This window comes from Oncorhynchus mykiss, chromosome 17 (genome assembly GCF_013265735.2).
Source record: "Oncorhynchus mykiss isolate Arlee chromosome 17, USDA_OmykA_1.1, whole genome shotgun sequence".
Taxonomy (NCBI): domain Eukaryota; kingdom Metazoa; phylum Chordata; class Actinopteri; order Salmoniformes; family Salmonidae; genus Oncorhynchus; species Oncorhynchus mykiss.
Window position 1 is genome coordinate 6,899,022 of NC_048581.1, and position 26,062 is coordinate 6,925,083.

Consider the following 26,062-nt stretch of genomic DNA (forward strand, 5'->3'; position numbering starts at 1 on the left):
ACTACAAAAATCTCTGAAACTGGAAACACTTATCTCCCTCACTAGCTTTAAGCACCAACTGTCAGAGCAGCTCACAGATTACTGCACCTGTACATAGCCCACCTATAATTTAAGCCCAAACAACAACCTCTTTCCCTACTGTATTTATTTTATTTATTTTGCTCCTTTGCACCCCATTATTTTTATTTCTACTTTGCACATTCTTCCACTGCAAATCTACCATTCCAGTGTTTTACTTGCTATATTGTATTTACTTCGCCACCATGGCCTTTTTTTTGCCTTCACCTCCCTTATCTCACCTCATTTGCTCACATCGTATATAGACTTGTTTATACTGTATTATTGACTGTATGTTTGTTTTACTCCATGTGTAACTCTGTGTCGTTGTATGTGTCGAACTGCTTTGCTTTATCTTGGCCAGGTCACAATTGTAAATGAGAACTTGTTCTCAACTTACCTACCTGGTTAAATAAAGGTGTTCTCAACTTGCCTACCTGGTTAAATAAAGGTGAAATAAATAAATTTAAAAAAAGTGTATCTATGATAAAAAATGACAGATTTCTACATGCTTTGTAAGTAGGAAACACTGGCGATTTGGCAGGCTATCAAATACTTGTTCTCCCCACTGTATAGCCATATTATAAAGTATGAAAAGGCTTGTTCGTTCACATGTCATGAATTCACTATGACATGATATTTGTATACGTTTTTTTAAAAACTTTTATTATGTAATAGATCATATGGGTTGAAAAGTGTTTTATTAGAAAAGTATGAAAATCAAATTAAATATTATTATTCATGTGCCGAATACAACCGGTGTAGACCTTGGTGAAATGCTTACTTACAAGCCCTTCACCAACAATGCAGTTAAGAAAAATACTTGTAAAGTACAAAAAAAGTCCCTCTGACACCGCCTGGTATAGAAGTCCTGAGTGGCAGGAAGCTTGGCCCTAGTGATGTACTGGGCCGTACGCACTGCCCTCTGTAGTGCCTTGCGGTCAGAGGCCGAGCAGTTGCCAAACCAGGCAGTGATGCAATCAGTCAGGATGCTCTCGATGGTGCAGCTGTAGAACGTTTTGAGGATCTGAGGACCCATGACAAATCTTTTCAGTATCCTGAGGGGGAATAGGTTTTGTCATGCCCTCTTCACGACTGTCTTGGTGTGCTTGGACCATGATAGTTTGTTGGTGATGCGGACACCAAGGAACTTGAAACTCTCAACCTGCTCCACTACAGCTCTGTCAATGAGAATGGGGCGTGCTTGGTCCTCCTTTTCCTGTAGTCCACAATCATCTCCTTTATCTTGATCACATTGAGGGAATGGTTGCTGTCCTGGCACCACACGACCAGGTCTCTGACCTCCTCCCTGTAGGCTTTGTTGTTGTTGTCAGTGATCAGGCCTGATGACACTGTTCAATGATGGCGTTGGAGTCGTGTCTGGCCATGCAGTCATGAGTGAACAGGGAGTACAGGAAGGGGCTGAGCATGCACCCCTGAGGGGCTCCCCGTGATGAGGATCAGCGTGGCAGATGTGTTGTTACTTACTCTTACCACCTGGGGATCAAGAAGTCCAGGATCCAGTTGCAGAGGGAGATGTTTAGTCCCAGGTTCCTAAGCTTAAAGATGAGCTTTGAAGGCACTATGGTGTTGAAAGCGGAGCTGTAGTCAATGAATAGCATTCTCACTTTTTTTCATCTAGGCAAGTCAGTTAAAGAACAAATTCTTATTTACAATGACAGCCTATGAAAGTTTTTCAGATCTTACAGTTGTCTGCGCCAGACCCTAGCGTGAGAGAAAAGAGCGCTTCCCCTTAGTTAAATGGGGGCTATACATTTTCAAAATTAACACCTACATTTTAACACACGTTATAATTCAACATTTTTTTTACTATTTCTTCCAGATATAGGTGTCCTGTTAGCCCTGAACATTATCCGTTTCCAATTCCCCATCGCAAAGTCTTTTCCGCGCTCCGTCAAAGCTCTGTCCACTTTCCATCCAGGGAAAGATCCGCCTTCGACTTTGTTGTTCCTGGGTATGTCTCAACGATAACCGCGGCCATCGCCGTAATTGTTCCCGATTTTCGAAAAGACTGTCCAGCTTATTCATCAGTGTTCTGAAAATATGGTAATCGCGCCATTTAAAACTGAACATTATTTGAAAAAAATGTACATCCTTGCATGCTTTGGAAGATACATATGAACTGACCGTTTTCGAAGCATTTGCACTATCAAATTGTTCACATGCTAAAATCGTCACTCTGGAGTCCGGGGTATACGCCATTGAAGGGCCATTAGATCACTTCGGCCACAGACCTGTTCTTCCAACGCATATCCGGGCAACCTTGAAGCACTCAGGGAGCGTTCCATTTGACACAGCGCTAGTCTTATTTTAAGCCATTCTCTCATCCTTAGCGCTGGAGAAAAACTCTCGGGTTCTGCCCGATAAAAGGGTTGGGACACGCTGTCTGTGAATATCTTAACCGTAGATTCCTCCGGGCTGAATATGTAAGACATATGACCCTCGCTTGTACACAAAAATCCTTTAAAACATTCGGGAGCCTCACGCAAAACATCATCCAGGCTTTTGTCGTTGGATTCATGACATGAGCTGCAAAGCACTCCGATAATTGCCCTTGTAGACATATTTTAGATGTTTAATATTCAGGTCTTTATTTTAAAAAATGCTTGTTCTGGACATTTATAAGGCATATGCCACAGCCCAGGACATTCCTGCTTCATCAGATAACAAACATAAGGGCGATAAAACTGGGGGGTGGGGGGGTCATACCCTGTCCACAACTTCAAACACAACCCCCCCAGTTCAACCAGGCCCCTAGACATCAATCACCAGGACTACTTCAAAGGATGACATATAGCTATGAAATAACACACACCCCCTAACACGTGACCACTGGAACAGGGGGGACGGGGCGGGGGCACATATTCGGACATGCACAGGTCATCAATCAATCACTTTGCCGCGTGCCTCTACTTTAATCTCTCTCTCTGCTCAACAACACTGACTGTGAATCAATCTGGTTGATTCTTTGCTCAACAACACTGACTGTGAATCAATCTGGTTGATTCTCTGGTTGATTCTCTGCTCAACAACATGGACTGTGAATCAATCTGGTTGATTCTCTGCTCAACAACACTGACTGTGAATCAATCTGGTTGATTCTCTGGTTGATTCTCTGCTCAACAACACTGACTGTGAATCAATCTGGTTGATTCTCTGCTCAACAACACTGATCGCGTCAAACTTTGCTGTGTGTCCAGGCTGTCACTTCTGTCATCAGCTACTAACACCAGTGCTGCACCTTTGTCCTTGTCCCTGGATGACGTCTTCCTGCTCCCTCTTCCATAGTGAGAACACTGATGGCTCAACATGGTTTTCTGAGAGACTGGATGAAGGCATCCTGCTCCCTCTTCCATAGTGGGAACACTGCTGGCTCAACATGGGCTTCCTGGTTATGAAAGAAAGTGTGATGGTCAATGGTAGCCACTCTCATTGTTTGAAGCAGTTGCAGTCTTTGTTGGCATGTATCCAGACCCCAGAATGGTAGTAGAAAGGAGCCTGTTCCCCACATTGCTTCCTCACAATCATTGGCTGCCTCGACCACTCCCCCACCTGACCACAGGACCAGTATTGCTGACTGATCTTCATTCCTACCGCCCTCATCACCACCCCTGAAGTCTCTTCACTGTCTGATCTTCATTCCCACAGCCTTCATCACCACCCCTGGAGTCTCTGCACAGAGTAAGTGAAGATAGTATAAGAAACCTCTCCCATTCTACTTGTCTATTATCTTTGTTTAGAAATAGTCATTTGTGTGACCTACTGATTTTCCCTACAATTTATTTTAAGGATTTAGAAATATAGAAATGGTAGAACCGGAAACTAATATAAAAGGTGTGTACAGCAGTAGTTATATAGGATGATACTGGGCGGAGGCCGGCTAGAGGTGACTATTTAACAGTCTGATGACCTGGAGATAGACCACACATTAAGTATTGTGGTGGCAGCATCATGTTATGGGTATGCTTGTCACTGGCAGGGACTGGAGAGTTTATCAGGATCAAAATAAATATGAAAGGAGCAAAGTGTAGACTTTGTATAGGCACTGTACAGCCTTAACTGTGGAGTGACCCCATAAAATGGGATATCAGCCAACTCAGTGACAACCACAGAACACAACTATGTATAGTTTACACAAATATGAGTCTCTTAGCTCTTTTTGCAGGACTTTGACTGTGATACATCACCCTCCATAACCAACCTATTGTGTGTATTGAACATTCATATTGAACAGCCTTACCTATAAAGTAGCACCACCACCCATCAGCCCATTCTCTTCTTGATGTCAAAGCTGCATTGTATTGCTGCTATAGGAGTTTATGATTAATAATCCTATTTACTTCAAGCCCCACTAAGATGTCACCATACTATTCATTTAAAGCCCCTCTGTCAGATATACATCATCAGAGTGGGAAACCAACTGACATGGAAACAATGGAGCAAATGTATCACTATCAGAGGGGTGAATTATGACATCAGATAGAACTACTCAGACATTCCAAATATCACTTGATTATCGAGGGGTGAATTATGACATCATATAGAACTACTCAGACATTCCAAATCAGGCTTCATCCACATCATGAAGGTGGATATTGATCCAACCATTTCAAAAGTAATGACCGGGCTGACGAAAACAGGATATGCCTGAATATTTTTATAAATGCTGACAGACGATATGTTAGTTTGTCTGACATGGTTGGGTCTTTTTGTGCCAGTATAAACGTTTTAGTGAGAAATGGCGATGGAAACTCCTTTATGTACAAATATTTATATATCAATGATGACTAATTATGTATACATTTCAATCAGGACTGACTAATCAGAATACTAGCGTGTTACTGTATATGTACTAACCCGAATACTATTATGTTACTGTATATGTACTAATCAGAATACTATTCTGTATATGTATGAGTTTTCTTTCTTGATCCCAGTACTGAAAATAATGTGTGTGTGAATGTGGTCAAGAGTTTAGAACAATGACGGTCTGTTCCTTGGTACAAATGAATGAACTATATCTCCAAACTGACTAGAATGCTTATCTACACTAGCTGACCTTGGCTCAAGGCCTTGGCTCAAGGCGAGGAGGGAAAGCTTGAGAACTATAGAGCCTTTCTACCAGTGTCAAGAAGAGACGGAACATTTAGAAAACGCTGACGTCATTTTCCGTTTATAACCTGTGGTAAAATGTGTACTCAGTACTCTCTTGAATAAACTCTGCTGTCTGATTTTAAGACTGGGCTCTGTCTATCATTATAGAATAAGGGAATTACAATTCCTTATGAATTGACAGAGTGTTTAATTTTAATTGGGTATTAAAACAGAGAGCAATTTAATTCCTTCAACAAATAACCCTCATGTCTTAGTTAACTTGGAGTCACGTGATGATATGTTGTGTGGTCCTCCCACTATGACTTGGAAAACCATGTCGTTTATTAGGCTACAGATGAAATAAGTTATGAACTTCACAGGGTGGTGAAACTACATGTGATGAGCTTGATGCTCCTTTCCAATACATTTTGAGGGTCTTAATCTGGTGACATGATGACCGATGCTTGGTTGCCATTTGACAAATAAAATAATTGCTCTCACCCATGATAATCTCATCAATCGGGTAACCACGTTTATTCAACCAGTGGGAGGTTTGTAATTGCCCCCAGGAAAGTCGAAAGAGGAACTCTTCATTGAGACAATGATAAACAGCAATCTGTGGGAGAGTTGTGGTGGATATTATAAAATAAGGATGTGCTGGAGTCCAAGTCAAACCAAGATTCTTTATTTCTGAGGTCAAATCAAATGACATTTTATTTGTCACATACACATGGTTAGCAGATGTTAGTGCGAGTGTAGCGAAATGCTTGTGCTTCTAGTTCCGACAATGCAGTAATAACCAACAAGTAATCTAGCTAACAATTCCAAAACTACTACCTTATAGACACAAGTGTAAGGGGATATGTACATAAAGATATATGAATGAGTGATGGTACAGAGCGGCATAGGCAAGATACAGTAGATGGTATTGAGTGCAGTATATACATATGAGATGAGTATGTAAACAAAGTGGCATAGTTAGTGGCTAGTGATACATGTATTACATAAAGATGCAGTAGATGATATAGAGTACAGTATATACGTATATATATGAGATGAATAATGTAGGGTATGTAAACCTTATATTAGGTAGCCTTGTTTAAAGTGGCTAGTGATATATTTTACATAATTTCCCATCAATTCCCATTATTAAAGTGGCTGGAGTTGAGTCAGTGTGTTGGCAGCAGCCACTCAATGTTAGTGGTGGCTGTTTAACAGTCTGATGGCCTTGAGATAGAAGCTGTTTTTCAGTCTCTCGGTCCCAGCTTTGATGCACCTGTACTGACCTCGCCTTCTGGATGATAGCGGGGTGAACAGGCAGTGGCTCGGGTGGTTGTTGTCCTTGATGATCTTTATGGCCTTCCTGTGACATCGGGTGGTGTAGGTGTCTTGGAGGGCAGGTAGTTTGCCCCCGGTGATGCGTTGTGCAGACCTCACTACCCTCTGGAGAGCCTTACGGTTGTGGGCAGAGCAGTTGCCGTACCAGGCGGTGATACAGCCCGACAGGATGCTCTCGATTGTGCATCTATAGAAGTTTGTGAGTGCTTTTGGTGACAGGCCGAATTTCTTCAGCCTCCTGAGGTTGAAGAGGCGCTGTTGCGCCTTCTTCATGATGCTGTCTGTGTGGGTGGACCAATTCAGTTTGTCTGTGATGTGTATGCCGAGGAACATAAAACTTACTACCCTCTCCACTACTGTTCCATCGATGTGGATAGGGGGGTGTTCCCCCTGCTGTTTCCTGAAGTCCACAATCATCTCCTTAGTTTTGTAGGTCAAATATATGTTTGAGTATACCCTGTACCATTTAATTTCATATGGTAAAGACAGGTAAACACATTGTCAGTCAACAATATAAGACAATGGGAGCACTGTGTATGTTCTCTGATGAATTTTAAGTCAATGTGATGTGAAATATCAATATACACGCTAAGAGAAGTAATTTCTCTCTCCGGTGTGGATTCTCTAATGACGTTTAAATGACTGTTATGAGTACTATGTTTTCCCACAGTCTGAGCTTTTCTAAGCCTTCTCCTCTGTGTGCAGTCTAATGTGTTCTTTCAGGCTTCCTAAATGGGCAAAAGCTTTGCACCCTGGGAGGAGTGGTAAGGCTTCTGCCCTGTGTGTATTCTCTCATGTCGTTTCAGCGTCCCTGAATTGTTGAAACACTTTCCACACTGGGAGCAGTGGTAAGGCTTTTCCCCTGTGTGTATTCTCTCATGTTGTTTCAGGTATCCTATCTGGCTGAAGAACTTTCCACATTGGGAGCAGTGGTAAGGCTTCTCTCCTGTGTGTATTCTCTCATGCCGATTCAGCTTCCCTGAATGGTTGAAACGCTTTCCACACTGGGAGCAGTGGTAAGGCTTCTCCCCTGTGTGTATTCTCTCGTGTTGGTTCAGGAATGCTTTCCGGCTGAAACTCTTTCCACACTGGGAGCAGTGGTAAGGCTTCTCTCCTGTGTGTATTCTCTCGTGTTGTTTCAGCTCCACCGAACGGACGAAACGCTTTCCACATTGGGAGCAGTGGTAAGGCTTCTCTCCTGTGTGTATTCTCTCATGCAGTTTCAGGTTTCCTCTCTGGTTGAAACCCTTTCCACACTGGTAGCAGTGGTAAGGCTTCTCCCCTGTGTGTATTCTCTCATGCTGTTTCAGCACCTCCAAATGGACGAAACACTTTCCACAATGGGAGCAGTGGTAAGGCTTCTCTCCTGTGTGTATTCTCTCATGTAGTTTCAGCTCCCCCGACTGGTCGAAACACTTTCCACATTGGGAGCAGTGGTAAGGCTTCTCTCCTGTGTGTATTCTCTCATGAGCTTTCAGGTTTGCTTTCCGATTGAAACTCTTTCCACACTGGGAGCAGTGGTAAGGCTTCTCTCCTGTGTGTATTCTCTCATGTTGTTTCAGGTTTACTCTGGTTGAAACACTTTCCACATTGGGAGCAGTGGTAAGGCTTCTCTCCTGTGTGTATTCTCTCATGTTGTTTCAGCTCCCCCGACTGGTTGAAACACTTTCCACATTGGGAGCAGTGGTAAGGCTTCTCTCCTGTGTGTATTCTCTCATGAGCTTTCAGGTGTGCTTTCTGGTGAAAACTCTTTCCACACTGGGAGCAGTGGTAAGGCTTCTCCCCTGTGTGCATTTTCTCATGTTGTTTCAGGTCCCATAACCGGTTACAACTCTTTCCACAGTGGGAGCAGTGGTGTCGTCTTGCTAGTTTGGACGTCCCTGGCTCTGGTTCCTCCGAGTCTGGCCTTTCTCCTGCCAAAGACAGTGTTATTTTTAAATAGAGACCCGAATGAAACCACATGATAAAACAACCTTGCTACGAGGGTAAATCCTAAATCAGATCTCTCAATAACCCGAGGCCAGTTTTAAAAAATCTTAGTGTGATTTTAAAACAAATGTAGAGCTTCCTGGTAATTACTGATATGTTTAAATTACTTATTTTATTCATCCTGTTTTAAAAGTCAGAACACAAAAACCTGGACAGTTCTAGGACACCGAAGACACAGACGTCACTGGATTCCAATTGAACAGGTGGTTCTAAATATATAACATTCATAGCTGTATGATACAGAATGTGACCTACACACTTCCTTAAACATAAAATAACTAAAGAAGTAATTTTGTGTGGAGGTCCAAAACTTGTTTTTACGTCGAAGATACAAAGCACATCAGTAACATCTCCCCGTTGTTGAAAGGGTTCGACACATGCTGTTTAAATGGACCAATTTCTTAGTTAGACATTCACAGATTTTCAACATTTTGATTATCGCTGATGTCATATTTTGGGTAAATGTTCCTAAAACTGATAGTAACAACAAAAAACAAAAATATAAACGCAACATGTAAAGTGTTGGATGTTTCATGAGCATCACTGTTAGTCAACATTTATTCTTTGCCAAGATAATCCATCCACCTGACAGGTGTGGCATATCAAGAAGCTGATTGAACAGCTTGCTTATTACACAGGTGCACCTTGTGCTGGGGATAATAAAAGGCTACTCGAAAATGTGCAGTTTGTTCACACAACAATGCCACAGGTCTCTGAGGGAGCGGGCAATTGGCATGCTGATTGCAGGAATGTCCACTGGAGCTGTTAGGAAATGTAATGTACAGTACCAGTCAAAAGGTTGGACTTACCTACTCATTCAAGGGTTTTTCTTTATTTTTACTATTTTCTACATTGTAGAATAATAAAGACATCAAAATGATTAAAAAACACATGGAATCATGTAGTAACCACAAGTATTAAATCAAAATATATATTTTATTCTTCAAAAGTTGCCACCCTTGCTTTCTCTCAACCAGCTTCACCTGGAATCCTTTTCCAACAGTCTTGTAGGCATTCCCACATATGTTGAGAACTTGTAGGCCGCTTTCCCTTCACCTCTGCGATCCAACTCATCCCAAACCATCTTGATTTGGTTGAGGTCGGGGGATTGTGTAGGCCAGGTCATCTGATGCAGCACTCCATCACTCTCCTACTTAATCAAATAGCTCTTACACAACCTGGAGGTGTGTTGGGTCATTGTCCTGTTGAAAAACAAATGACAGTGGGACTAATCCCAAACCAGATGGGATGGCATATCGCTGCAGAATGCTGTGGTAGTCATGCTGGTTAAGTGTGACTTGAATAAATAAATCACTGACATTGTCAATAGCAAAGCACCCGCACACCATCACATCTCCTCCTCCATGCTTCACGGTGGGAACCACACATGCGGAGATAAACTGTTCATCTACTCCTCGTCTCACAAAGACATGACGCTCGGAACCAAAAATCTCACATTTGGACTCATCAGACCCAAGGACAGATATCCACCGGTCTAATGTCCATTGCTCATGTTTCTTGGCCCAAGCAAGTCTCTTCTTCTTATTGGTGTCCTTTAGTAGTGGTTTCCTTGCAGAAATTTTACCATGAAGGCCTGATTCACGCAGTCTCCTCTGAACCGATGATGTTGAGATGTGTCTGTTACTTGAACTTTGTGAAGCATTTATTTGGGCTGCAATTTCTACGGCTGGTAACTCTAATGAACTTATGCATCAGAAGTAACTCTGGATCTTCCATTCTTGTGGTGGTCCTTAAAGTAATGATGGACTGTTGTTTCTCTTTGCTTATTTGAGCTGTTCTTGACATAATATGGACTTTGTCTTTTACCCAATAGGGCTATCTTCTGTATACCACCCCTACCTTGTCACAACACAACTGATTGGCTCAAACACATTAAAACCTGTTATGGCTAGGGATTCCGCTAGTGGAACATTTCGACAACATCCGGTAAAATTGCAGAGTGCAAAATACAGATTTTTTATTAGAAATATTTAACTTTCATAAGTGCAATACCACAAATTAAAGCTTAAGACTCCATAATGTTTCATCATTAGATGCTACAGTCCTCCTTTAAGACTCCATAATGTTTCATCATTAGATGCTACAGTCCTCCTTTAAGACTCCATAATGTTTCATCATTAGGTGCTACAGCCCTCCTTTAAGACTCCATAATGTTTCATCATTAGATGCTACAGTCCTCCTTTAAGACTCCATAATGTTTCATCATTAGATGCTACAGTCCTCCTTTAAGACTCCATAATGTTTCATCATTAGATGCTACAGTCCTCCTTTAAGACTCCATAATGTTTCATCATTAGATGCTACAGTCCTCCTTTAAGACTCCATAATGTTTCATCATTAGATGCTACAGTCCTCCTTTAAGACTCCATAATGTTTCAAAATTAGATGCTACAGTCCTCCTTTAAGACTCCATAATGTTTCATCATTAGATGTTTACAGTCCTCCTTTAAGACTCCATAATGTTTCATCATTAGATGCTACAGTCCTCCTTTAAGACTCCATAATGTTTCATCATTAGGTGCTACAGCCCTCCTTTAAGACTCCCTAATGTTTCATCATTAGATGCTACAGTCCTCCTTTAAGACTCCATAATGTTTCATCATTAGATGTTTACAGTCCTCCTTTAAGACTCCATAATGTTTCATCATTAGGTGCTACAGCCCTCCTTTAAGACTCCATAATGTTTCATCATTAGATGCTACAGTCCTCCTTTAAGACTCCATAATGTTTCATCATTAGGTGCTACAGTCCTCCTTTAAGACTCCATAATGTTTCATCATTAGATGCTACAGTCCTCCTTTAAGACTCCATAATGTTTCATCATTAGGTGCTACAGCCCTCCTTTAAGACTCCATAATGTTTCATCATTAGATGCTACAGTCCTCCTTTAAGACTCCATAATGTTTCATCATTAGATGCTACAGTCCTCCTTTAAGACTCCATAATGTTTCATCATTAGATGCTACAGTCCTCCTTTAAGACTCCATAATGTTTCATAATTAGATGCTACAGTCCTCCTTTAAGTCTCCATCATGTTTAGAATGTGTCTGGAAGCGCTACTCTATCTATTCTACTCTCATCCTTTCAGTTTTAATAATATTTTAAAAATAATAATGTTATAATAGGTAATAACTAACTTTAATAACTAGGGTTAATACCTGCCTGGCGCACCAACTAAATATTTATTTAGCCCCCTCTAACAATACCGCTACAGAATTAGCATAGTAGGTCATGTAACTTAACCTGTAGTGACACCCAGCCCGTGAACGGGACAGTTATCATCATCTGACACTAATTAGCATAACGCAACGGACATAAATCTTCCTAGAAAATCTTCCTATTCATGAAAATCAAAAGTGAAATATATTGGAACACAGCTTAGCCTTTTGTTAATCACCCTGTCATCTCAGATTTTCAAAATATGCTTTACAGCCAACGCTAGACAAGCATCTGTGTAAGTTTATCATAGCCTAGCATAGCATTATGCCTTGCTAGCAGCAGGCAAACTTGTCACGGAAATCAGAAAAGCAATCAAATTAAATCGTTTACCTTTGATGAACTTCAAATGTTTTCACTCACGAGACTCCCAGGTAGACAGCCAAAGTTCATTTTTTCCCAAAATATTATTTTTGTAGGCGAAATAGCTCCGTTTGTTCTTCACGTTTGTCTGAGAAATCGTCCGGAAATTGCGGTCACAAATCCAAAAAAATATTCCAAATTAGCTCCATAATATTGACAAAAACATGGCAAACGTTGTTTAGAATCAATCCTCAAGGTGTTTTTCTAAGATCTATTTGATAATATATCCATCGGGACAATTCCTTTTTCTCTAGGACCAATTGGAGTAATGGCTACCTCTGCACTTTACGCGAGAATCTCTCTCGGAGCCACCATGTGACCACTTACGCAATGTGCCCCCATACGGCTATTCTTCAACAGAAATACGTAAAACTACGTCACAATGCTGTAGACACCTTGGGGAATACGTAGAAAGCTTAAGCTCGTTGATGGTACATTCAAAGCCATATAGGGAGTCATTGGAACGCAGCGCTTTCAAAACCTGGGGCACTTCCGGATTGGATTTTTCTCAGGCTTTCGCCTGCAACATCAGTTCTGTTATACTCACAGACAATATCCTTCCAGTTTTGGAAACGTTAGAGTGTTTTCTATCCAAAGCTGTCAATTATATGCATATTCTAGCATCTTTTCCTGACAAAATTTCCAGTTTAAAACGGGGACGTTTTTGTTAGAGGAAATTATGGTTGAAATGACTAATTATGTATACATTCCAATCAGAACTGACTAGTCCAAATGCTGTAATGTACTGTACATGTGAATTTTCTCTTTTGCTCCCATTCCCAATTGTATATAATGTAGTCAGGAGTTTAGTAACAATGAAGGTCTGTTCCTTAGTTCATTCAGTTGTACAATCTCCAGGTGGCAGGAACGGCCCATCTCCAGACTGTCTAGAATGTTGATTTATACTGACTGGCCTTGACTTTGTGCTGATAACGCGAAGGCTCGAGAGCTAGAGGGCCCTCTACTTGTGAAATAGATAGAACGTTTAGAAAACGCTGACGTCATTTTCACTTTATAACCTGTGGAAATATGTGTATGTGGTTAGTACTCTCTTGAAATAAACGCTGTTACCTGGCTTTTAAGACTGGTCTCGATCTACTTCATGCATAATTAATGAACTTACAACTCATTAATGAAATAGAAAGAGTGCGAATTTGGTTTTGGCTACAAAACATACAGGAATTTAGAAATTCCACTAACAGTTTTTTTCCCAAAAATGAAAATACTGCCCCCTAACACCAAGAGGTTTTAAGGTAATCAGAAGTATTTAGAACTAACTTATTCCTTGACACCCATTCTGAAACTAACTGCAGCTCTATGTTAAGGGTTGCAGTCATTTCAGTCGCTGTAGTAGCTGACGTGTACGGTGTTGAGTCATCCGCATACATAGACTCACTGGCTTTACTCAAATGTCATTGGCATGTTGTTGGTAAAGATTGAAAAAAGTAGGTGCCAAACAGCTGCCCTGGGGAATTCCTGATTCAAACTTGATTTTGTAGCTCTGGTGCGGCAGGTAGCCTAGTGGTTAGAGCGGTAGGCCAGTAACCGAGAGATTGCTGGATCGAATCACTGAGCTGACATGGTAAAACTCTGTCGTTCTGCCCCTGAACAAGGCAGTCTTAGGCCGTCATTGAAAAAAATCATTTGTTCTTAACTGACTTGCCTAGTTAAATAAAGGTTACATTTTAAAAGGAAAACTCTTTATCCACAATATAGCAGGGGGTGTAAAGCCATACGTTTTTTCAGCAGCAGACTATGATCGATAATGTCAAATGCCGAACCGAAGTCTAACAAAACAGCCCCAACAATATTTTTATCATGAATTTCTCTCAGCCAAACAGTCATTTGCAAGTGCTGTGCTTGTTGAATGAACTTCCCTATAAGCTAAAAGTCTATATTTGTTTAATGTAAAACAGCATTGTATCTGGTCAAATATTTTTTTCCCAAAATTGTAAGAGTTGGTAACAGGCTGATTGGTCAGCTATTTAAGCCAGTAAAGGGAGCTTTACTATTCTTGGGTAGTGGAATGACTTTAGCTTCCCTCCAGGCCTGAGGGCACACACTTTCTAGTAGGCTTAAAATAAAGACAAGGCAAATAGGAATGGCAATATCGGCCGCTATTATCCTCAATTTTCCATCCACGTTGTCAGACACCAGTGACTTGTCATTGTAGATTTTATTTGCGCAAAATTTCATTGAAGATGCTCCAAAGATTTTTACTATCATTCTTCATGTCATTTATCTTTGTTTCATTGTGTACTTTCTTCTTTTTATTCAGTTTAGTCAAATGATGTCTCAATGTGCAATAGGTTTGCCAATCAGTTATTCAGCCAGACCTACAGTGCCTTGCGAAAGTATTCGGCCCCCTTGAACTTTGCGACCTTTTGCCACATTTCAGGCTTCAAACATAAAGATATAAAACTGTATTTTTTTGTGAAGAATCAATGACAAGTGGGACACAATCATGAAGTGGAACGACATTTATTGGATATTTCAAACTTTTTTAACAAATCAAAAACTGAAAAATTGGGCGTGCAAAATTATTCAGCCCCTATACTTTCAGTGCAGCAAACTCTCTCCAGAAGTTCAGTGAGGATCTCTGAATGATCCAATGTTGACCTAAATGACTAATTATGATAAATACAATCCACCTGTGTGTAATCAAGTCTCTGTATAAATGCACCTGCACTGTGATAGTCTCAGAGGTCCGTTAAAAGCGCAGAGAGCATCATGAAGAACAAGGAACACACCAGGCAGGTCCGAGATATTGTTGTGAAGAAGTTTAAAGCCGGATTTGGATACAAAAAGATTTCCCAAGCTTTAAACATCCCAAGGAGCACTGTGCAAGCAATAATATTGAAATGGAAGGAGTATCAGACCACTGCAAATCTACCAAGACCTGGCCGTCCCTCTAAACTTTCAGCTCATACAAGGAGAAGACTGATCAGAGATGCAGCCAAGAGGCCCATGATCACTCTGGATGAACTGCAGAGATCTACAGCTGAGGTGGGAGACTCTGTCCATAGGACAACAATCAGTCGTATATTGCACAAATCTGGCCTTTATGGAAGAGTGGCAAGAAGAAAGCCATTTCTTAAAGATATCCATAAAAAGTGTCGTTTAAAGTTTGCCACAAGCCACTTGGGAGACACACCAAACATGTGGAAGAAGGTGCTCTGGTCAGATGAAACCAAAATTGAACTTTTTGGCAACAATGCAAAACGTTATGTTTGGCGTAAAAGCAACACAGCTGAACACACCATCACCACTGTCAAACATGGTGGTGGCAGCATCATGGTTTGGGCCTGCTTTTCTTCAGCAGGGACAGGGAAGATGGTTAAAATTGATGGGAAGATGGATGGAGCCAAATACAGGACCATTCTGGAAGAAAACCTGATGGAGTCTGCAAAAGACCTGAGACTGGGACGGAGATTTGTCTTCCAACAAGACAATGATCCAAAACATAAAGCAAAATCTACAACGGAATGGTTCAAAAATAAACATATCCAGGTGTTAGAATGGCCAAGTCAAAGTCCAGACCTGAATCCAATCGAGAATCTGTGGAAAGAACTGAAAACTGCTGTTCACAAATGCTCTCCATCCAACCTCACTGAGCTCGAGCTGTTTTGCAAGGAGGAATGGGAAAAATGTTCAGTCTCTCGATGTGCAAAACTGATAGAGACAAAACCCAAGCGACTTACAGCTGTAATCGCAGCAAAAGGTGGCGCTACAAAGTATTAACTAAAGGGGGCTGAATAATTTTGCACGCCCAATTTTTCAGTTTTTGATTTGTTAAAAAAGTTTGAAATATCCAATAAATGTTTTTCCACTTCATGATTGTGTCCCACTTGTTGTTGATTCTTCACAAAAAAATACAGTTTTATATCTTTATGTTTGAAGACTGAAATGTGGCAAAAGGTCGCAAAGTTCAAGGGGGCCGAATACTTTCGCAAGGCACTGTATATGCCATCTCTTTTGCCTCCCTCTTCATCATACCATTTTTAAATTCATCATCAATCCACGTGGATTTAACAGTTTTTACAGTCATTTTGTTAATGGGTGCTGCTTATTAGTAGCTGGTATAAGCAGTTTCAAACGTGTCAAGGGCAGTGTCTGGTTGCTCATCATTACACACCACGGACCAACAAATATTATTTACATCAACAACATAGGAATCACTACAAAAAAATGTATGACCTCTTATACCGTAATTGCTGGACTATTAAGCGCACTTGAATATAAACCGCACCCACTGAATTATTAAAAAATATATTTTGTACATAAATAAGCCGCACATGTCTATAAGCTGCAGGTGCTTACCGGTACATTGAAACAAATTAACTTGGTCACTATCTTCCTCCTCCTGTGCACTGAAACCACTGAAGTCATCTCCTTCGGTGTCGGAGATGAATAGCCTCAGAATTTCTTCATCCGATGTTGGATCGTTTTCATTGTCGCTCTCGTCACTTTCATCCGGAGGCAAATACCCCGCTGAGCTCATGCTGCCCCTTCAACACGCAGCAGTCCAGCCTTTCGAAACCCGTTGATGATAGTGGATTTTTTGACAATGCTCCACGCTGTCAGGACCCACTGGCAGACTTGACCATAAGTTGCTCTTCGCATGCGGCCCGTTTTAGTGAAGGATTTCTCCCCACTTGTCATCCAAGCCTCCCACTGAACAAGGAGCGCCACCTTAAATGCACGATTTACACTGATGTCGAGTGGCTGCAAATACTTTGGGCCATCTGCTTTTCTTCCCTCTGAAAGCTTTTGTTGTCTTTTTGCACTGAGTCAGTTCCTCACGCTGCTGTTTCCAACGTCTTATCATCGACTCATTAAGGCCAAGCTCCCGTGCAGCAGCTCTATTTCCTTTTCCAACAGCCAGATCGATCGCCTTCAACTTGAAAGCTGCATCATATGCATTTCTCTGTGTCTTTGCCATGATGAGGGTGACAAAAATTACTACCGTAATCAGAATGATGGGAAGTTTGAGCGCGCTCGATTTACGTCACATTATGTGACGGTGCTCAGTTTTTTGGCGGCATGAATCTTGTGAAAGCGGGAAAAATCCATAAATTAGCCGCGTCATTGTATAAACCGCGAGGTTCAAAGGTTGGGAATAATGTAGCGGCTTATAGTCCGGAAATTACGGTACACAATATTAGTCCCAGCCTTTGGAACGGTGGTTTTCCTAGACATGGCTACTATATTGTGATCACTACATCTGATGGATCTGGATAGTGCTTTAAAACCCATTTCTGCAGCATTAGTAAAGATATGATCAAACCATGTTGATGATTTCATTCCTCTACTGTTTGTAACTACCCTGGTAGGTTGATTGATAACCTGAACAAGGTTGCCGGCACTGGTTACAGTTTGAAGCTTTCGTTTGAGTGGGCAGCCTGATCACAGCTTTCCTCCAGTATTAGTTAATTAATTAACAGTGTCTTGAGTTTAGTTTGCCTGTTCTACAGTCTTTTAAAGATAGGGGCGTTGACTGCGACAGGCAATGTAACATCCATAATGTTTTGAGAAAAAGTTTTTGTAAAACAAGCACCTTACAATGGATCATCTTGAAACTTTCTCTCCAAAGCTACCTTTCATCAAGGTTTTATATGGTCTATTGGTTTCTCTCTTTTCATTGGCAGAATCCTTTTTCAGTGTTATGATATTCATAACATCCATATACACCAGTCTATCTTCCTGTCAACTAACAGAACTCTGCTGGTTATCCTGGTAACAGATACCAGTGGGCAGATCTATTGTATTTGTTCAAACTAAACTACAGCACTTACTTTGATGAGTCAAATCTGATCCTTTCTTCTCTTCTCCTCCTCTCACAGTTCCACTCAGCCCCATTTTTTTCCTGCAGTCCACCAGCAGCACAGACAACCTCTTCATACCCAGCAGTAAGGTGCTACCGGGAGAGGCACGACGCGGGGACTCCGGGAGGGAGGAAGGGCTAGCGTTGTCCTAGTAACCATAAAGAGGGGACACAGACACATGTCATTATGTGCTTTACAGAAACCCAGCCCAGACCCAGATAGAGCAAGCTGTATGCTAGACCAGACCAAGCTGTATGCTAGACCAGACCAAGCTGTACCATCTGGTGTTCTGATCTGGAGAGACTCTTCTCTGCCTCGTCAGCATCAGGATGTTCTTGAGGCTCCCCAGAGGATCCACCATAGTCATGTCTCTCTCCTGTGTGAACGAGAACATCAAAATGAGTAGTAAACTCCCTTTGATATTTTAAGTAGAACATATGCTTCAATATTGAATTTTAAAAGCCTGTTATACTAGATGAGGGGAACTTTAATATAGACAACATGGAGAATGCAATACATCTAATTGAAAAGTCCCTAAAATATATGAACCAATGGCAGATTGACCCTTTAACAATTCCTACAGTACTGAACAACATATTCAAGTGTAGAACTTCAGTAGAATGCCCCTTTAAAACCACACATTAGTTCAACAACTGCATAGTTTGTGCTCCTGTTTTTAAGACAGTACTCACTGATGGTAATCGGATATTCTGTCTCCTCCTCTTTCACTCCCAAAACGTCTTCCTCCTTCACCGTTATTGAGACAGCATCCTCTTCCTCTCTAAAAGGTTCATTCTCTTCTATCACTATAACAGCCTCCTCTTCCTCCTTTTTCATTCTGAAATGTTCTTTCACTATAACAGCATCTTCTTCCTTCACTATAACAGTCTCCTCTTCCTCCTTTTTCATTCTAAAAGGTTCTTTCACTATAACAGCATCTTCTTCTTTCACTATAACAGTCTCCTCTTCCTCCTTTTTCATTCTAAAAGGTTCTTTCTCTTCTTTCACTGTAACCTCTTCTTCAATGTTCATTGCCAGAGCTTCTTTCTGCAAACAGCAGACCTCCTCTTCTATAGCAGGGGATGAGTACTTTAATGAACTCATGGTCAGGGATGTTCGCTAGCTCGTTAGCATTAGCGAATAGCCTAGTGCTAGGCTCAGCATCAATCTTTAACAAGTTTGCAAATTAGGTTACAGTTAACCAGTTAATACGTCAACAGAACTGTGTTTAAAACACTGAGATTAGATAATGTACATTAAGATGGTCTAAATCGTCAATCTTTCACTTTTATGTTGGCTAGCAAGCTACCGAGGTGGTTGAAAGAGTAGCCGCGTTGTTGTTCCTGAAGAAGCGTCCGTCCAGTCCATTATACGTCACGGAAGAATCATCACCTGAAAGACGCTCATCGCCGTCTGCTGTCTGGAGTGGGTAACGCAGTTTGGAAACAATACACTACACTACACTTTTGTATTGGAAAGATATCTAAAAAGGATTAAACTTTTTTACATGTTTTATCATTTTTATTTTTATGAAAATCACTGAGGAGGGTCCTCCCCTTCCTCCTCTCAGGAGCCTCCACTTCCTCCTCTGAGGAGCCTCCCATTTCTCCTCTGAGGAAGCTCCCCTTCGTCCTCTCAGGAGCGTCCCCTTCCTCCTCTGAGGAGCCTCCCCTGCACCCAAAGGACATCCAGCCAACTTGTGTGGGAAGCATTGGAGTCAACATGGGCCAGCATCCCTGTGGAAAGCTTTCGACACCTTGTAGAGTCCATGCCCCGACGAATTGAGGCTTATCTGAGGGAGAAAGAGGAGGGTCCAACTTCATATTAGGAAGGTGTTCGAAATGTTTGGTATAATCAGTGGATATATGTATCTGCCATTTAGCAGACACTTTTATCCAAAGGGATTTGCAGTCATGTGTGCAAACACTTTACATATGGGTGGTCCCAGGAATCAAACCCACTACCCTGGTTTAACAAGCACTATACTCCACCAACTGAGCTACAGGACCACAAGGAATGATCAAGGAATGACGCAGATAAACACACAGCCTGAGTTTCAGAAATATAATTAAATCATTAGACCGTAACATTGAAACTGACATACTTCATATTAGACGTAGACCGATTAATTAGGGCCGATTTCAAGTTTGTATAAAAAATGTATACAAAATGTAATTTTTTTTACACCTTTATTTAATCTTTATTTAACTAGGCAAGTCAGTTAAGAACACATTCTTATTTTCAATGACGGCCTAGGAACGGTGGGTTAACTGCCGTGTCCAGGGGTAGAACGCTAGAATTTCACCTTGTCAGCTCGGGGGATCCAAACTTGCCACCTTACAGTTAACTCGTCCAGCGCTCTAACCACCTGCCTCATTACACTCCACGAGGATCCTGCCTGTTACACGAATGTAGAAGTTGCTAGCTAGCATTAAACTTCTTATAAAAACAATCAATCAATCATAATCACTAGTTATAACTACACATGGGTGATGATATTACTAGTTTATCTAGCATGTCCTGTCGATGCGGTGCGTATCGTTGCTCCAATGTGTACCTAACCATAAACACCAATGCCTTTCTTAAAATCAATACACAGAAGTATATATTTTTAAACCTGCATATTTAGCTAGAAGCAATCCAGGTTAGCAGGCGATATTAACCAGGTGAAATTGTGTCACTTCTCTTGCGTTCATTGCACGCAGAGTCAGGGTAGATGCAACAGTTTGGGCCGCCTGGCTCATTGCGAACTAATTTGCCAGGACTTCACGTAATTATGACATAACATTGAAGGTTGTGCAATGTAACAAGTATATTTAGACTTAGGGATGCCACCCTTTAGATAAAATACCGAACGGTTCCGTATTTCACTGAAATAATAAACATTTTGTTTTCAAAATGATAGTTTCCGTATTCGACCATATTAATGACCAAAGGCTAGCTAGTTAGCGGGCGCATGCTAATAGTGTTTCAAACTTCACTCTCTCTGAGACTTGGAGTAGTTATTCCCCTTGCTCTGCAAGGGCCTGCGGCTTTTGTGGAGTAATGGGTAACGCTGCTTCGAGTGTGGCTGTTGTCGATGTGTTCCTGGTTCGAGCCCAGGTAGGGGCGAGGAGAGGGACGGAAGCTATACTGTTACACAGGCAATACTAGAGTGCCTATAAGAACATCCAATAGTCAAAGGTATATGAAATACAAATGGTATAGAGAGAAATAGTTCTATAAATACTATATTAACTCCAACCGAAAACCTCTTAACCTGGGAATATTGAAGTCTCATGTTAAAAGGAACCACCAGCTTTCATATGTTCTCATGTTCTGAGCAAGGAACTCAAACGTTAGCTTTCTTACATGGCACATATTGCCATTTATTTACTTCTCCGACACTTTGTTTTTGCATTATTTAAACCAAATTGAACACGTTTCATAATTTATTTGAGGCTAAATTGATTTTTATTGATGTATTATATTAAGTTAAATAAGTGTTCATTCAGTATTGTTGTAATTGTCATTATTAGAAAAAAAAAAAAAAATAGTCCAATTAATCGCTCTAATAATCGGTATCAGCGTTGAAAAATCATAATCGGTCGAACTCTACTCTCTCTCTCTACTCTACTATTTAAACCAGTACAGAGTTAATGTGGAGGCAATATACAGGGGGTACCAGTACAGAGTCAATGTGGAGACTATATACAGGAGGTACCAGTACAGAGTCAATGTGGAGGTTATATACAGGAGGTACCAGTACAGAGTCAATGTGGAGACTATATACAGGAGGTACCAGTACAGAGTCAATGTGGAGACTATATACAGGAGGTACCAGTACAGAGTCAATGTGGAGGCTATATACAGGACATACCAGTACAGAGTCAATGTGGAGGCTATATACAGGAGGTACCAGTACAGAGTCAATGTGGAGACTACATACAGGAGGTACCAGTACAGAGTCAATGTGGAGGCTATGTACAGGAGATACCAGTAGAGTCAATGTGGAGGCTATATATAGGAGGTACCAGTACAGGGTCAATGTGAAGGCTATATATAGGAGATACCAGTAGAGAGTCAATGTGGAGGCTATATACAGGGGGTACCAGTACAGGGTCAATGTGAAGGCTATATATAGGAGATACCAGTACAGTGTCAATGTGGAGGCTATGCTTTGTTGTTGTCAGTGATCAGGCCTGATGACACTGTTGTGTCATCAGCGAACTTAATGATGGTGTGGGAGTCGTGTCTGGCCATGCAGTCATGAGTGAACAGGGAGTACAGGAGGGGGCTGAGCATGCACCCCTGAGGGGCCCCCTGTGATTAGGATCAGCGTGGCAGATGTGTTGTTACTTACTCCTACCACCTGGGGGTGGCCCGTCAGGAAGTCCAGGATCCAGTTACCAGGTTCCTAAGCGTAGAGATGTGCTTTGAGGGCACTATGGTGTTGAAAGCGGAGCTGTAGTCAATGAATAACATTCTCACCTTTGTTATTTTTTTTATCTAGGTAAGTCAGAACAAATTCTTATTTACAATGACAGCCTATGAAAGTGGGTTAACTTGTCACGAATCCAACACCTGCTGCTTATTCAAACCAGCCCACTGGGCTCAGACGTCAGTTCAACATCTAGTTTCTATTTACATTTCTTTGATTCGTCAACTAATGTGAATTTAACATGAAATCAACACAAAATGTCACCAGTCATTGGATATTGGTTGCCAGTTGGGTGAAACACAAAATGTTGCCAGTCATTGGATTTAGGTTGCAAGTTGGGTGAAACACAAAATGTTACCCGTCATTGGATTTAGGTCGCAAGTTGGGTGAAACACAAAATGTTGCCAGTCATTGGATTTAGGTTGCAAGTTGGGTGAAACACAAAATGTTACCTGTTACTTTCCCCCAGGAAAGTGGAACGAGGAACTCTTCTTTGAGACAATGATAAACAGCAATCTGTGGGAGATCTGTGGGATATTATAAAATAAGGATCTGCTGGAGTCCAAGTCAAACCAAGATTCTTTATTTCTGAGCTCAGAGAGAATAACAGAGTTACACAGCACAGTGTAGACAGTCTGAATTCCTGAAGCATTGGGTGATTAGCACATATCTTTATAGTTTCCTGTTCCTGGGCGGGACTTTATTCATACAAGGACACAGGTGCAAATTGGTTTGCAACACAGAATGATACTCCCAAGAACAGGAGCTTATAATAGGACAGTTTCACAAGGTTAGTCACATACTCAGTTATGTGGACACACAAACAATTAACATTTTCCATTACAGAGTCTGAACATTTTCATTTCATTAAATCAGCAGTGGGCCAACAATGCAAATGTCAACAATGGAACTAATGCATCACATCCAAATATCACTGTATTATCTGTAGTGCTGGAGGAATGACACACCCAGATAAACACAAAGAGTTTAAAAAAAGGACTGTTTAAAAGAAGGAACCTGATCTTCTTTATATTCAAACTGACAGACTCCATATTCACTTCATGTTTTCTAATAAAAACAAACAAATATATGTTTGAGTATACCCTGTACCATTTAATTTCATATGGCAAAGACAGGTAAACATATTGTCAGTCAACAATATAAGACAACGGGAGCACTGTGTATGTTCTCTGATGAATTTGAAGTCAATGTGATGTGAAATATCAATATACACGCTAAGAGAAGTAATTTCTCTATTCTCTAATGACGTTTAAGTGACTTATGAGTAATATGTTTTCCCACAGTCTGAGCTTTTCTAAGCCTTCTCCGCTGTGTGCAGTCTAATGTGTTCTTTCAGGCTTCCTAAATGGGCAAAAGCTTTGCAACCTGGGCGGAGTGGTAAGGCTTCTACCCTGTGTGTATTCTCATGCTTTTTCAGGTTTCCTCTCTGGTTGAAACACTTTCCACATTGGGAGCAGTGGTAAGGCTTCTCTCCCGTGTGTATTCTCTCATGTCGTTTCAGATCCCCTGAATGGATGAAACACTTTCCACATTGGGAGCAGTGGTAAGGCTTCTCTCCTGTGTGTATTCTCGCATGTTCTTTCAGCTCCCCCGACCGGTTGAAACACTTTCCACATTGGGAGCAGTGGTAAGGCTTCTCTCCTGTGTGTATTCTCTCATGATGTTTCAGCTCCCCCGACTGGTTGAAACACTTTCCACATTGGGAGCAGTGGTAAGGCTTCTCTCCTGTGTGTATTCTCTCATGAGCTTTCAGGTTTGCTTTCCGGTTGAAACTCTTTCCACACTGGGAGCAGTGGTAAGGCTTCTCTCCTGTGTGTATTCTCTCATGAGCTTCCAGGTTTACTCTCTGGTTGAAACACTTTCCACATTGGGAGCAGTGGTAAGGCTTCTCTCCTGTGTGTATTCTCTCATGTTGTTTCAGCTCCCTCGACTGGTTGAAACACTTTCCACATTGGGAGCAGTGGTAAGGCTTCTCTCCTGTGTGTATTCTCTCATGAGCTTTCAGGTTTGCTTTCCGGTTGAAACTCTTTCCACACTGGGAGCAGTGGTAAGGCTTCTCTCCTGTGTGTATTCTCTCATGAGCTTCCAGGTTTACTCTCTGGTTGAAACACTTTCCACATTGGGAGCAGTGGTAAGGCTTCTCTCCTGTGTGTATTCTCTCATGTTGTTTCAGCTCCCTCGACTGGTTGAAACACTTTCCACATTGGGAGCAGTGGTAAGGCTTCTCTCCTGTGTGTATTCTCTCATGAGCTTTCAGGTTTGCTTTCTGGTTGAAACTCTTTCCACATTGGGAGCAGTGGTAAGGCTTCTCTCCTGTGTGTATTCTCTCATGAACTTTCAGGTTTGCTTTCTGGTTGAAACTCTTTCCACATTGGGAGCAGTGGTAAGGCTTCTCTCCTGTGTGTATTCTCTCATGTTGTTTCAGCTCCCCCGAACAGACGAAACACTTTCCACATTGGGAACAGTGGTAAGGCTTCTCCCCTGTGTGCATTTTCTCATGTTGTTTCAGGTCCCATAACCGGTTACAATTTTTTCCACAGTGGGAGCAGTGGTGTCGTCTTGCTAGTTTGGACGTCCCTGGCTCTGGCTCCTCTGAGTCTGGTCTTTCTCCTGCCAAAGACAGTGTTATTTTTAAATAGAGACCCGAATGAAACCACATGATAAAACAACCTTGCTACGAGGGTAAATCCTAAATCAGATCTCTCAATAACCCGAGGCCAGTTTTAACAATCTTAGTGTGATTTTAAAACAAATGTAGAGCTCCCTGGTAATTACTGCTATGTTTACATTACTTATTTTATTCATCCTGTTTTACAAGTCAGAACACAAAAACCTGGACACTTCTAGGACACTGAAGACACAGACGTCGCTGGATTCCAATTGAACAGGTGGTTCTAAATATATAACTTTCATAGCTATATGATACAGAATGTGACCTACACACTTCCTTAATCATAAAATAACTAAAGAAGTCATTTTGTGTGGAAGTCCAAAACTTGTTTTTACGTCGCAGATACAAAGCACATCAGTAACATCTCCCCGTTGTTGAAAGGGTTCGACACATTGCTGTTTAAATGGACCAATTTCTTATTTAGACATTCACAGATTTTCAACATTTTGATTATCGCTGATGTCATATTTTGGGTAAATGTTCCTAAAACTGATATTAACAACAAAAAACAAAAATATAAACGCAACATGTAAAGTGTTGGATGTTTCATGAGCATCCCTGTTAGTCAACATTTATTCTTTGCCAAGATAATCCATCCACCTGACAGGTGTGGCATATCAAGAAGCTGATTGAACAACTTGGTTATTACACAGGTGCACCTTGTGGTGGGGATAATTAAAGAGAACCCGAAAATGTGCAGTTTGTTCACACAACAATGCCACAGGTCTCTGAGGGAGAGGGCAATTGGCATGCTGATTGCAGGAATGTCCACTGGAGCTGTTAGGAAATTTTATGTACAGTACCAGTCAAAAGGTTGGACTCACCTACTCATTCAAGGGTTTTTCTTTATTTTGACTATTTTCTACATTGTAGAATAATAAAGACATCAAAATTATTAAAAAACACATGGAATCATGTAGTAACCACAAGTGTTAAAATAAAATATATATTTTATTCTTCAAAAGTTGCCACCCTTGCTTTCTCTCAACCAGCTTCACATGGAATCCTTTTCCAACAGTCTTGTAG

General features: G+C 41.2%; 1 pseudogene; it reads right to left on the reverse strand.

The window, feature by feature from the left end:
* Positions 1 to 6,970: 6,970 nt before the first annotated feature.
* LOC118940241 lies at positions 6,971 to 25,534 on the reverse strand (annotated as a pseudogene).
* Positions 25,535 to 26,062: the final 528 nt, after the last annotated feature.